Genomic DNA, 14,205 nt, shown 5'->3' on the forward strand with positions numbered 1-14,205 from the left:
TATGAAATGATAGATTCTATGAAGGAAACTCAACCTTCTATATTGAGATTTCATCTCTATTTGGAGGACTATCATAAGACAGCAAAAAAAAAAGTGAAATCATAAGAAAGTTTCCTTACACTTCTGTAGTAGGAAGTCTAATGAATGTTATGTACACATCTAGATATTTGTTTCGTAGTAGGGTTGGTGAGTCAATATTAGGCGAATTCCAATCCAAGACACTGGCAAGAAGTTGAGCATATACTCAAGTATTTATGGAAAACGAAAGATTATATACTTGTATATTATAGACGAGATCTTACTTCTATCAGATATACTGATTTTGACTTCCAAACGTGTTCCGAGGAATTTGACATCATTTGTGTCTTTATCCTAGGTGGTGAGTCCATAGTGTAGCTAAGTGTCAAACAGGGTTGCACTGCTAACTTAACTATTGAGGGTCAAATATATGGTGTGGAAAAATCTATGACACTATAACAGTGCGAATATAGCTAAACACCAAAGAAACCACATGATAACAAAACACGTTGATAGAAAGTATCATAAGAGAAATAATAGTTATTGATGGAATAGTAGATGTAGTCAAAGATCACATCTAAGGACAAATTCTATGGATTCATTTACCAAGACTCTGCTAGCAAGAGAATTTTTAGGAAACAAATGGAGGGTATGGGAATGTGAAACATGACTCATCTACTTCACTAAGGCAAATGGGAGACTGTTGGATCTATTACCCTAAGTGTAGTATTTTTGTATATGTGCACTTGTATTTTCTCAAACAGATTGGTCTAATAAAATTATTTATGAATTACATTAACACCTTTTATATATTGTCCTCAATGCTTTTTGCATGCAAAACAAAATGGAAGCAAATATCAGCTCACTAATTATCTAATGTTTAACTAATACTAAGCGGTATCATGTGGTCGGATCGTAATACGGAAAGACAACTTATGTTAGCAGATTAACCTAAACATGTCCTTAGCCTAATCGAAAAGCAAATTGATTGAAAGATTAATATATCGTCTATCAAGTCCAACTGAGAAAATGTTGTCTTAGGCATCGGAGCGGATGCTGCAAGAAGATAAAGACATAGATACGACTGACTCTGACAGTATATCAGATAGGACCCAAGTAGAATAGATCTTGAATTTGTCTATAAACAAATATGAAATATACTAGTATCATACATAAGCCTAGCTTAACTTGACCCATGAACATAACTACTACCGATAATATTTGTTGTTTGTTAAAAAAATGGTATTTTAGACTTTGTCTCAACTGAATTGATATTTGATTGATTTGCGAAGTTAAGGATGCGTCTAATAAATTAAAAATATAAGTAATAAAAAATCAAGTACTGAATTTTGCAAGAACTGAACTTATATTATAAAACTATTTGATAAATTAGTAAAAATTAAGTACTAAATATAATTACTGTTTAATAGTAATAAATATTTTTGAAAATTCATTATTCCATAATTTTGATTTTATTAACATGATATTACCTATTTTATTTTAAAATAGTTTTGGATAAAAATTGAAAGATATAATTTGAATTTTTTTTTAATTCTTAATAAGATGAGAATAATTTATTTTGAAAATATAATTTCTAAAAATAAAATCAACTTTAAAATTTTTAATATTAAGTGATAATAGCTATTTATTTACCATATTTCATATTTTTTTGTTGAAAATTATATATTAAATAAAAAGATAATATAGTTGCCAAAAATAATAAAATATTAAATTTCGAATTTTGAAAAAAAATGATTATTTTATTGTTAATTAAATAAAAAGCTTTAATATTTATCATGCCCTTAAAATTAGATTATAACATAGTGAGTGAAAATAATTATATATAAATTTATAAAATATTAATGAAAAGACTAAATATTACTTTGATTTTTAAGGTTGCAAGGGTGAAAGGTTAGTGTCAATGATCTGCGCTTTAATCCATTCAAGCGCATGTATTCTAGATTTTATATAAAAATAAATAAATAAAAAAGACAATGGAGTTAAAGATTTGTACTCAGTAAGAATTATGAATTATAAATAAAGCTTTTCTATATATAGTGTACATAAACACCTAAATGGATCTTCTAACTTAATTTTCTTCGGTGTGCAACATACAATATGCCTCTCATGTGCTTCGTGCTTGGGTGCTATAAGATTTCCACCAGAGATCCAAACAGTCGTTTCAAAGCAATAATGCTTGGAGAATGATAAAGAAAAACCAAACTATATGAAGTTCGACAACTTAATGCAGAAGCGAAATAGGGTGATAAGATGATCCAAATTTACATCAATTATTTAAAAATATTTTTTGTTTAAATTTGACTGTCTAAATATGTAAATATTAATATAAAATATTTCTAAAATTTTAAATTCCTTTTAGACTCAACTAACCAAATCAAACCTTTAATAAACAAAAATAATTATTCAACAAACTTAATTTATTTCAATCTGACCCACTCATTAACATCACTAAACACCAAGTCACTTTGGAGTCTTGATTGCCAAAAAATAAAATACAAGTAAACCTTTCAAGCTCCTAAACAACACATGTTAGAGAAATTTTAAATGATCGTATTGCAAAAGGACGCAGGCTGGGTCATAATTTACAAGAAGCCAAGACTCTCTGTCACTGGAACCTAATTTAATACTTTTAGTGTATTATACAAACAAAACAAAGACATGATTTTCATCAACTCAATGACAACCACAAAGCTGATTGGCATTATCCATTTTATTTTCTCTTACATTTACCATTTCAATTCAAGAAATCCTTCATGGGGTCATCGTGGTGTACCTTTTTCATCCTATATGCCTCCATTTCCTCAGCAGTAACCTACAAAAGGCATCACGTGTTTTAGTAACATAACAAAATAACCCTACAAAAGAGGCACTGAACATCTATTATCATGGCATTACCTCATCATTCCATCTGACGTTATACTTGCGTTTTCTTTCATCTTTCTCCTCTCTTCTCCTCTCATCCTCCTGTCCGACATAAACATGAACAGTAACATAAGTGCAAGATCTTTTTGGTACACAAGCAGGAAAAATTGACATTGTACACCATATTTACTTTCTTAAGTGCCTCAGTAAGAAGTTTTTCATCAAGAACCAGGTCCTCAGGAACCTCAGTTCCCCAAGTAGCAAGTTTCTTCTCCTCTGCAGGAGCAGGGGCATCTGCAATCAAGTTGGAAACCAAATCAGAATAGAGATGCAAGGATTAAAATCAAGTACTAAATTTGTAGTGGAAATTGTGGTACTAAAAACAGCATTTTCTTTAAAGTTTATGCAAGATAGAAGCTAGCTCACCATCCAGACTTCTATTAGAAGATTCTATGTGAACCATAATAACTTGCAGCAACAATATGAACTAGGAATAGATTGGACTTAAAGCATTAATTCCAAGTATCCATGCAAACTCTATGAAGAACCCACCTTCAGATGCTGCTTTACGTGCAATATTAGCCTTCATAAAATCCGTTGCTGCTTCTGCAGCCTCAATCCCGGCTGCACCAGTACAGTAGCTATTTCTAATTGTTTGCTTACAACATTTGTAGCCCCATTGGTGATCCTTCCACCATGAACCCCAAACACTTGTGTGGTTGTTGATGAAAATATCTTCTTCATACTTGCTTTTTGGAAGCGATGTTTCCTACAGGAGAATAAAACAAAAATTAGCACTTTCAAAAAGCACTCAATTTTTCATTAAATAGCTTATTTAAAATTAAAAACAAGAATATACAGAAAAAAGAATTGAAGAAAATGAAATTTTAAAACTTCTAAAAAGCTCCCAATTTTCAATAAATAACTTATTTAAAATTAAAAACATGAATCATAACTAAACTGATACTTTCATATAAGATAAACCTAAAAAGCAGCACTGAATAAATTTCAGAGTTAAGAAGCTTATTTCAGACAAGTTACAAACAAAACTCTATGACTTCAGTCATTGAAAGAAGAGAAAATCGGTCCAAAATGACACATATCTCCAATATGTCCGGGAATACCTTCACTTCTAAAGATCTTAACTACTCAAATACAGTTTCCATTTATCAGCTCGCATTGATATTCGCAGGTACATGAAGACATCATAAACCCTTAACAAGAAGTGCAAAATACCAAAACCTTAAGACACCAAATTTAATGGAGGTATGTATGAATTTCATCCTTAACAAAGCAGATTAAAGATGAGGCAACCAACATCAACATGTGAAGAGACTGGAGTTATGTACAAGGAATCCTTATGAATGAAGCAACAGAAAGAGAAAACCAAAAACTATTCATAACAAGAAGAAAGTTAGTTTCATACATACCATTCCCTTTACAACTCTGCCAGCACGATCATATTCGACTTGCCTCTCACTTTGCCCCAAGAGAAGCTCCATCGGTATCTCTTCTTCAGTCGCTGCATTGCCATATTTGTCCATAATGGTATCTTTGGTCTTTGATTTCAACTTCTCCTTGATAACCTTATAATTCCTGAAGAGGAGTTCAGCTTGAGATGGAGCAGCCTGCATATGAATATCTTGACCTTTATCAAATGCTTCCCATGCATGGATATTGAGCTGCTTGAACTCCAAAGCTTGCCCACTCATTCTATATTGATTATCACCCTGAAAAGTAACAAATAAAGAAGTCTAGTAATTTAAATAGCTTGAAGGCATATATATAAGCAATTAAAGGAATTTTTTTTGCACAAAACTCACTCCATAGAACTTCTCATTAGGGTCAGCATCAGGAAGAGGATCTTCACGCATAGATCGAGTTTTGGGATCATAATAAGCAGAATTCACATCAAGATTCAAAAGATATTTTGCTGTGTCTTCCCGGATACGCAAATTCCTAAAAGTAAAAGGGAAATACTAAGTAAGAATAATTTATTTATATTGCAGAGTTTCGTTCTTTAGAAACAGACTTCAGTAAAAAAGAAAGATAAAGCTAAGGGTCACTATAACAGATGTACCTGACAGAACCAGTGCTCCCTCCACCAGTGGTACGAACACGTTTCTCAACCTTAGCAAAGTCCATTTGTTTGCTCTCATCGACCTTAGCTTCATCAACTTTCAGCTCATCGTCGTCATCATCTTCATCACTATCCTCTCCTCCTCCTCCTCCCTCTCCATCATTTTTACTATTTTTTTCCTCCAACTTCTTCAACTGCTGCTCTTTCAGGTATTTCCTTCTAGCCTCATCCCTTGCCTCATACCTTTCAATCACACGAGCATAAGTAGAAGCATCATAACCATTCCATCGGTCCCGCTTGCCATCATAATCCAGTTCAAAGGTCTCTATCTTTTCATCAGGTGCAATGTGCATATTTGTCCATTTTGCCCCTTTTTACGGGGCCTCTCCATGCATGACTTTGCATCATGTGTCATGGCTCCACAACTACACAAGCAAGAAAAAGAACTCATCAACTATGAATTATGGCATAATCAGAGCTTGAAGTATAAACTATAACTGCATGGATAAAGAAAACCGTTATTGTAGCGTCATTTAAATTATTTATTACCATATAAAAATTATAGAGGGTATAAGCTACAGAGATAAGTTCTGACTTCCAACTTGGCCAATTAATATGCTTTCTTCATGATGCATAGCTAATTCAACCCCTTGCATCTGAAAGAAAATATGAATTTCTATCTCGGTAGCACAAACCAACTATTGCCTAATAGGATAACAAGAAGTCTTATCACTGAGTCTTGTCCTGTCCAGTTAGTTATAAACATAAACATGTCTCGATAGGATTCTACCCTAGCACTTAGGCATACTTAATTTTTAATTAGTATATTCATAAAGGATAAAGTACACTACACCTATCTTCGAATCCATAGTTACAACAAAGCTACTAAATGGAACAATTCAAAAATGTGACCCCATTCATGTAAACTAAACAGGAAGAATTCAAAGAAACAATAAAAAGGTACTGCCTTAGCACTAAGATATACTGCATTAGATTTGAACCTACAATTTAGGGTTCTCGCATCAGTCAAGGTTCAATAATCAGAATTATAATTCTTTTTTTCCATCCCAAATGCTAAAAGGATTATCGAACGAGCAAAAAAAAAAAAGAATTTGCATGTATTAATTAAAACGCGAAATAAAGCATCGATAGTTACGCAAGCAAGTATGTATTAAGATAATAGATGAACAAACAGAAGGTTTACATACTTTTCGCAGGCTCCTTTTCGATATTTTTCTGACTGAAATATCTTTGCGCCTCTATCGTACCAAGATTTGGTATAATTGGGATCGGATTTCCATTTCCTTTGATGCTTTAAACTTGGTCTCTCAGCGTTAAGATACCAAGGTGCCGATGACATATACTGAGGAATATGAGGGTTAATTTCTTTTCCATCCTCATCGACCTCAGCAGGTGCAAGCCCCGCTTTTCGAGCTTCTTCTAATTCTAGCTGTTTCCGGTGATCCTCCCTTGATTTAAATGCCACTGAAATTCCCAAACAATTAAATGATAAAAATTTATAACTAAAGGCCGCTCTTTTTTTCTTCTTGGTATCGAAAGGAACAGAAAGGAAAATTGCGGGGAGGAATAAAGAACATACCTGATGCAGTAGCCATGGTTGAATCAAGAAAACGTTAGCAGAAATTAGGGATTTGGGATCAAATTTCACAAATTCAAGCAAAGAAGTCGAGTAGATTTGGCACCCAAAAAAAACCCTAATCGAAGAGAAAGGGTTACGTTTGCCTTTCCGATTATACTATTTTATTCGAATATCATCATTCCCAATTTTTATAATTTTTATTTATATATAAACCGACATATTTGTAAAAAAGAAAATAAATAGGGATCTTATTATAAAAATAGCAAATCACCTCTTGATCCAATAATAAAAGCAAGCATAACAGCTTGAGCTCGATTTTAAGTAATTTTATTCTTCGTCTTCAGCTAAAGAAAAACATCATTCTACTTCTTTAACTATAAAAAAATTAATTTAAATTTTTTATTTAAGTAATAATTGTTTAAGCCTTCACTAAATTATTATTAAGTTATGCCTTCGTAACTTGACTTTAAAAAGTTATAAATTGATCATTAAATTATTCAAAAAATTTCATTTAAGTCATTGAACTATTAAAATCATTGTTGTATGGTATTCTCTTATCGTACTACCTACACCAACCAAAAGCTCTCATTTCCCTTCTCTTCTATAGTTTAATTTTTTAAACAACTTTAAATGCCATGAATCTACGAACTAAAATCTAAACAATGTTTTCTTTGATCTCCAATATTAACTATCAAATCAACTTAGATCTAAGGTATTTTTTTTACTCGTTGATGGATGTTAATCCATCATACTAATCTTTGAATCATCTCTTGGAGCTCCCTAGATGGACTTTAAAAAGAAAACAGTTTAGTGACTTAAATAAAAACTTTTGAATAGTTTATGACTTAAATGAAAACTTTCGAATAATTTAGTGACAATTTTATTACTTTTTGAAGTTGAGTAACCAAAACGTAAACTTACTAACAATTTAGTGACATTGGGTGCAGTTTACCCTAATTTTTTTAAATACTAATAATAAAATGATAAAAATAAAAATAATGTTGTAAAATGGATGTTCATATAACTTTCATAACCTTAATAATTTATTTTTTTAACTCTAGTAAACCTTAAAATTTTATAGAGTACCTTAATTATTTTTATTATATCTTTGTAACCTATTGTGATTGAGGTCCTATAAATAAAGGGCATGTATAAGTTTTTTGGTATTCCAAAGTGAAAATTCTACTCTTCTCAATTGTTCTAATTCTCTTACTTCATAATATATTATAAGTACAAATTTACTTAAAGATGTTAGTTGAAATCAAAATTCATTTATCGTTTGATTTAAAATTATGTATCATAAATTGTTTTGTACTACTTCCTACTTTCATTCTTAAAGACCTTATTATAATTATGTTTCTATAGAATACGCATCGGTAAAATTATATTTATCAAATATTTCAACCTTCTTTTTCCTTCATTTATTTTCAATCTTGTTTATATAGGTGAAATATTTTATTATTAATTTTTGATGTTTCAGCAATTTATTTGAAACCTGTATTATTTTTAAAGGCATTTTAATTGTAAATTCAATTTTAATTTTGTATTATGTTGCATTATTTATGTTCTTGCATATTGCTTTCTTAATTTTGCATTTACATAAGAGATGAAATCAAAATAGCAATCATAAAAGTATGATGCATACATTTTAATTTATATCTTATTATACTTGCAGTTATTCATCATTAATTTTTTAATGGTCATTTCGGCTAATCTTGAAACTTTTATAAGGTCTCCAATACCTCTAGTGCTAACTTTTATTAATTTTAGTAATTCTGTTATTTTTATTGAAGCTTTATTGACTATGTAATATTTTATATTCTAATTATTATTGTTGTTTTATATTAGCTTGAATAACGTTGAATCTTGCCAAAATTGAATTTGCAACTCTTGATATCACAGACAAGAATTATTTATCATGAGTACTAGATGCTAAAATTCATATAGATGTTAAAGACTTAGGGAATACAATTGTAGTAGACCAAGAGGCATCTAATCAAGACAAAGCGAAAGCAATTATTTTTATTTCATCATCTACACGTAAAATTAAAAGTGAAATATCTAACTATGAAAGACCCTCTTGAGTTGTGGAATAGTTTAAAAGAATTATCTGACCATCAAAAAGGGGTAATACTCTCTAAATCTCATTAATTGGATGAACTTACGATTGCAAGATTTTAAGACCGTAAGTGAATACGAATCAAAAATTTTAAAAATTAGTTCTCGATTAAACATAATGTGGAGAAAAAGTAACTGACAAGGACTTGTTAAAAAAGCCTTTTCAACTTTTCATGTATCTAATGTGCTCACGCAACACCAGTATTGTGAAAAGGGTTTAAAAAAGTATTCCAAATTGATCTCATGCCTTCTAGTGGTTGAGCAAAATAATGAGTTATTAATGAAAACCCATGGAATTCAACCTACTAGTTTTGATCTATTCCTTAAAATGAATGTAGCAATACATAACAATTATGAAAAATGAAACTATAGATGTCACAGCAGCAGCCATGGCCATGAAGTAGTTGGGGACGTGATCGAGGGCGTGCTAGTAACCAATATCGTGGTGGTCATAATAGTGGTACTTCTAATCACAAGAAAAAGAATAATAATGAAGGGAAAGAAAAATATGGTCAAAATAATCCTTCAAAGGTTATTGAAAATATATGTTATCGATGTGGTATGAAAAGACATTGGTCACGTACTCGTACTGTAACACCCAAAACCCGGCCCAGACGTTATAGCCAAGTCTGGTGTGTCACATTGAAATGTTTTTCGAAAACCATGTTTTCATTGAAAACCTTTCTTGATGTTTAGAAACTTTTACCGTTTAAACTTGATAAAACCTTAGCTTTTTAAAAAAAATCAAACCCTCTTTGTTATGGTTCAAAGTGAATGGATACTACGCACCAAGTAGGATTCAAGAAAAGAGGAGGTGAGTCAATTAGATTGCTTAAGTACCTAGCTCTTCCATGATCCAATCCTAGACATGCACACATCCATTGCCACACTTTAAGCTTATTACTTGTCCACGAACAACAAATTATGTTTAAGTCTATTTAAAATATTTATTTCCTTTGAAAACATTTACGTTGCGGAAGCTTTGCTCCGTTATCGTGATATTTTGAAAATAAGTAACTTTTATAAAGCGCGCCCTAGGGCTAACCAATTTTAAGGAATCAATTTAAGTGATGTGAATCTCAAGTTGAAAATAATTTAAGTAATTTAAAAAACCAAAATAAAAATAATAGAGCGGCCTTATTACAACTTTAACCAAAATAGAAATAATCAAAAATAAATGCGAAATTTAAAAGGAAGCTAATTGAAACTTATTTTTAAAAAAACTAGAAATTTAATCTTCGTGGCCACTCTGAATCCCGCCCAGCTCCAAGTCCACCAACTAGGGCTCACCTGCAAGGATGGAAGAGAAAGAGGGGTGAGTTTGGAAAACTCAGTGTATATGGAAAACCCATCCAAAGCCCAAGTCAGCTCAAGCCCATTGGGCCTAAGCCCTATTCAGATAACAGCGGGTATTGGGCTGAAGCCCTTTTCAGAATACAGTAAACTGGGCCTTAGCCCCTTTTCAGATAACAGTATGGCCCATAAGCCCATTCTAGAATAGAACAGACATATTCGTGTATGCAAGCCCAACCAGCCTATAACCAACCGCTACACTCCACCCGTACCAGCCCTACACTCAATGTGGGGAATAGCTCAACCCACCTAGCCCTACACTTCACAATTGCAGCATTGCTGCTCAGATATCAGTAAGTTGAGGTAAAGCCTCCAGTACGTGGACAAGCCACTTTCAGTACTTCCTCCATCAATAACCCAGTCCCATGCATTAGATAATAATAACATGGCATGTAGTAAATAGTAACAGTCAAACATGCATTCAGGTCAACCTTAACCCTAGGGGTATATCAGTAATTTTGCTCCTAGGGATAAATCTATAAATTTTCCACCTATAAAGGTATTTCAGTAATTTTATCAGTTTTAAGGGTTCTCATGAATGTTACGGTCCTTACTAGCCCATTTGTCATCGCAATAATTTATTTATCTCAATTTCACAATTTTAGCCATTGGGCCTTAAAACCCCTAATGGGCCCTACAGTGTCCACTAGCAATTTAAGCCTATTTAATTCAAGTTTTATGACCAGTTTACTGGTTTAAGCAGTTTCGATTCCACAGTCTAACAGAACATACTTATTGCCTTTTTTATTATTTTACCCGTATGGGCCTGCAAACCCATTGGGCCTAGTTTTAGCCTATCGAGGCCCAATTACTGAAGTGCACGAGATTTCACACACGACTAACTTACCACTTTGCGATTTCAGATCTAATGATTTCTAAACATCTTGTGAGCACTCGCACACTCACAAGCCCACGAAATGTCAGATTTTCGGTATTTTGGCTTTTGCTGATTTAAACTATGAGAGGGTGTTCGATACACACCTAATTCGCGATGACTGCTACTGAGATCCCTTACGATGTCCTACAATTGATTACCATAATTCTTAGATTGCAAACCACAACCCCAATATTCACCTGCCCATATTCGAACCATGCCCCTTAAGCCTTTAGAATCTTACCTTTTTGCCGAAAACCGATGACTAGATCTAAGTCTAGTTGTTCCAAAGATCCAAGCCTTCGATCCAACCTCTAGAAGACACTAATCACCAAAATAAATCGTCAGTTAAATACCCTTAAAGCCCTATGCCCAAATCGATAGCCTCCCTAGATTTTAGGGACTTCGACTTTTCTAAATTGTAAAATAAGACTAGATCTGAGGTGATGTGCACTTACCACTTATTCCTCTTTGATTTCTACATAGATCTGATGCAGATCTATCCTCTAAATAATAGTAGAACTCGAATCCAGGAGATCTGAAGTTTCGACTATAAGTCCCTAAATCTATGGTATTTCGGCTTTTTAAGTGATGAAGAAGATGACGATTTGAGGCTAAAACTTTGAAGTAATGTTGCCGACAGATACTAAAGGTTTAGAGAAGATAAGAGTTGATCAAAAGGAACAAAAATAACTGAAGGATTTTGGCTTGGAGAAATCGGCACAAGAAGTGAGTTTTCGGGATTTCGACTTTTATGGCGATCGGCTAAGAAGGTATTGTAGAGGATGGGATCAATAGAGGAGGTGAGTAAGGTGATCAGAAGGTTTCGGCTAGAAGAAAAAGCAAAAAGGAAGAATGAAAATGGAGGAAAAAGATAGGAAGAAGAAATCTGCACCAAGGAGAAGGAATTTGCGTTTTCGGCTTTTGTGAGAACTCAGAAAGGATGAATGATAGTGAAAGCTTTCAGGTGGCTAACCCTAATTCTCCAAGACAGAAAAAGAAAAGAACCTAACCCTAATATCAACTAAAAGAATCGGCCCAACCTCCCTAAGGCCCTTGCTGAAATTCACTTAAGTGATTACATGCCCGGCATATGCCTAAAATTAAAAAGTAACAATATACTTACCTTGCAACTTGAACCCTGGACCTTTAATTCCTTCCCAGACGCCTTTTTTTTAGGAACTTAGTGGCGCCACCTTGCCACTTTACCAAGGCCTTATTTGTGTCCTATTTTACCACCTCAACTTTAAAAGCCCATATCGCCAGAACCCTCTCTCCCAAAATTAAAATTCAAGAATTGCCTCGAATTAAATTTACTCTTGTGTTTTTTTTTCCCACACCATAAACCCTTCGTAATTTATTTAATTACTAAACTAAACATACGAAATAATAATAACATCCAAATTATTCGGGTCGTTTTCCACCCGAACCTAGACTCAAGGCCCAATACTTTCAGGCCCAAAATAGGGGCATTACAACTCTACTCCCCTTAAAGAAATTTCGTCCTCAAAATTTTCAAACTATCAACTAACCGTATTACTCAAGTCAAACCACTATGCTTATGTTGCGCACTCTAAAAAATAATTCTTAGTACGACCCAGAACGTCTAATTACCAAAGTAAAAAAACATCTATCAAGTACACATACAACTCATAACACACACTTAAATAAAATAAGCTTGGCAATCCTGAGCTCGATGCTTCTTGGACCCACATCTAAAGCATGCTCTTGTCTTCCTATGGCATTCACCTGGATTATGCCCGTTACAGTTCTTGCAGGTTGGAAAGTTTGGTCGTGTCTTAACATGTTTCACAGAACGAGGCTCAGTCTTCTGAGAACTAGAATCCTTCCTCTTCTTACACTCCAAGCACCCTGCTTGAAGCGTTTCCCTAATTTTCTTAACATTAGTCTCCAATACCTCTTCTACCACTTTCTTTACTAGCTCGGCTAGTGCCTCAATCCCAAGCTCTGAGTTACCGCTACCCGAAGTTGGCAGACTTCGCTTACCCACATAATCCATATCAACACTCTTCATTATCAGCATGCATAACAATAACTACCAAGATCTCGATTCAAAATTTTCAGTATTTATACAGATGTCCTAAGCATAAAAAGTATTTCAAAGTTCTTGTTTTCGCAGTATCATATCCTATCTACAGTCTCAGTCTTCTAAAGTTTTCAGTTTTCCCTACTGTCTTAGTTTCTACAGTTTCAGTATTACATAGTAGTGCCTCAGTACTATCTATAGTAGTATAACAATATTTCAGTACAGTATAGAATAAAAATACTTACAGACTTGGTACCGGGGACTCAGTGTGCCATTTCTTCGGTTATCAAATTTCAGAAACCTAGAAAAACTTAAACCATTTTAAGATTGAACCTTAAAACATGTATACCTTGTAAAATATCTTTGAAAAGAATTTTCCAAAACCGTTTTCAAAATACCCTTCTTGGGCCTAAGTTTAGCAAAGTTTTTCGAAAAACTTTTCGGACCCTGATCCACAGCCGAGTTGTTGTAACCGGGCTCTGATACCACTAAATGTAACACCCCAAACCCGGTCCAGACATTATGGCCAAGTCTGGTGTGTCACATTGAAGTGTTTTTCGAAAACCATGTTTTCATTGAAAACCCTTCTTGATGTTTAGAAACTTTTACCGTTTAAAATTGTATAAAACCTTAGCTTTTTAAAAAAAATCAAACATTCTTTGTTATGGCTCAAAGTGAATGGATACTACGCACCAGGTAGGATTCAAGAAAAGAGGAGGTGAGTCAATTAGACTGCTTAAGTACCTAGCTCTTCCATGATCCAATCCTAGACATGCACACATCCATTGCCACACTTTAAGCTTATTACTTGTCCACGAACAACAAATTATGTTTAAGTCTATTTAAAATATTTATTTCCTTTGAAAACATTTACGTTGCGGAAGCTTTGCTCCGTTATCGTGATATTTTGAAAATAAGTAACTTTTATAAAACGCGCCCTAGGGCTAACCAATTTTAAGGAATCAATTTAAGTGATGTGAATCTCAAGTTGAAAATAATTTAAGTAATTTAAAAAACCAAAATAAAAATAATAGAGCGGCCTTATTCCAACTTTATCCAAAATAGAAATAATCAAAAATAAATGCGAAATTTAAAAGGAAGCTAATTGAAATTTATTTTTAAAAAAACTAGAAATTTAATCTTCGTGGCCACTCTAAATCCTGCCCAACTCCAAGTCCACCAACTAGGGCTCACCTGCAAGGATGGAAGAGAAAGAGGGGTGAGTTTGGAAA

General features: G+C 33.3%; 1 pseudogene; it reads right to left on the reverse strand.

Moving 5' to 3' along the window:
• Positions 1-2,420: 2,420 nt before the first annotated feature.
• On the reverse strand, positions 2,421-6,945 carry LOC107897066 (pre-mRNA-splicing factor SLU7-like; annotated as a pseudogene).
• Positions 6,946-14,205: the final 7,260 nt, after the last annotated feature.

Source organism: Gossypium hirsutum, chromosome A10 (assembly GCF_007990345.1).
Source record: "Gossypium hirsutum isolate 1008001.06 chromosome A10, Gossypium_hirsutum_v2.1, whole genome shotgun sequence".
Classification (NCBI taxonomy): Eukaryota; Viridiplantae; Streptophyta; class Magnoliopsida; order Malvales; family Malvaceae; genus Gossypium; species Gossypium hirsutum.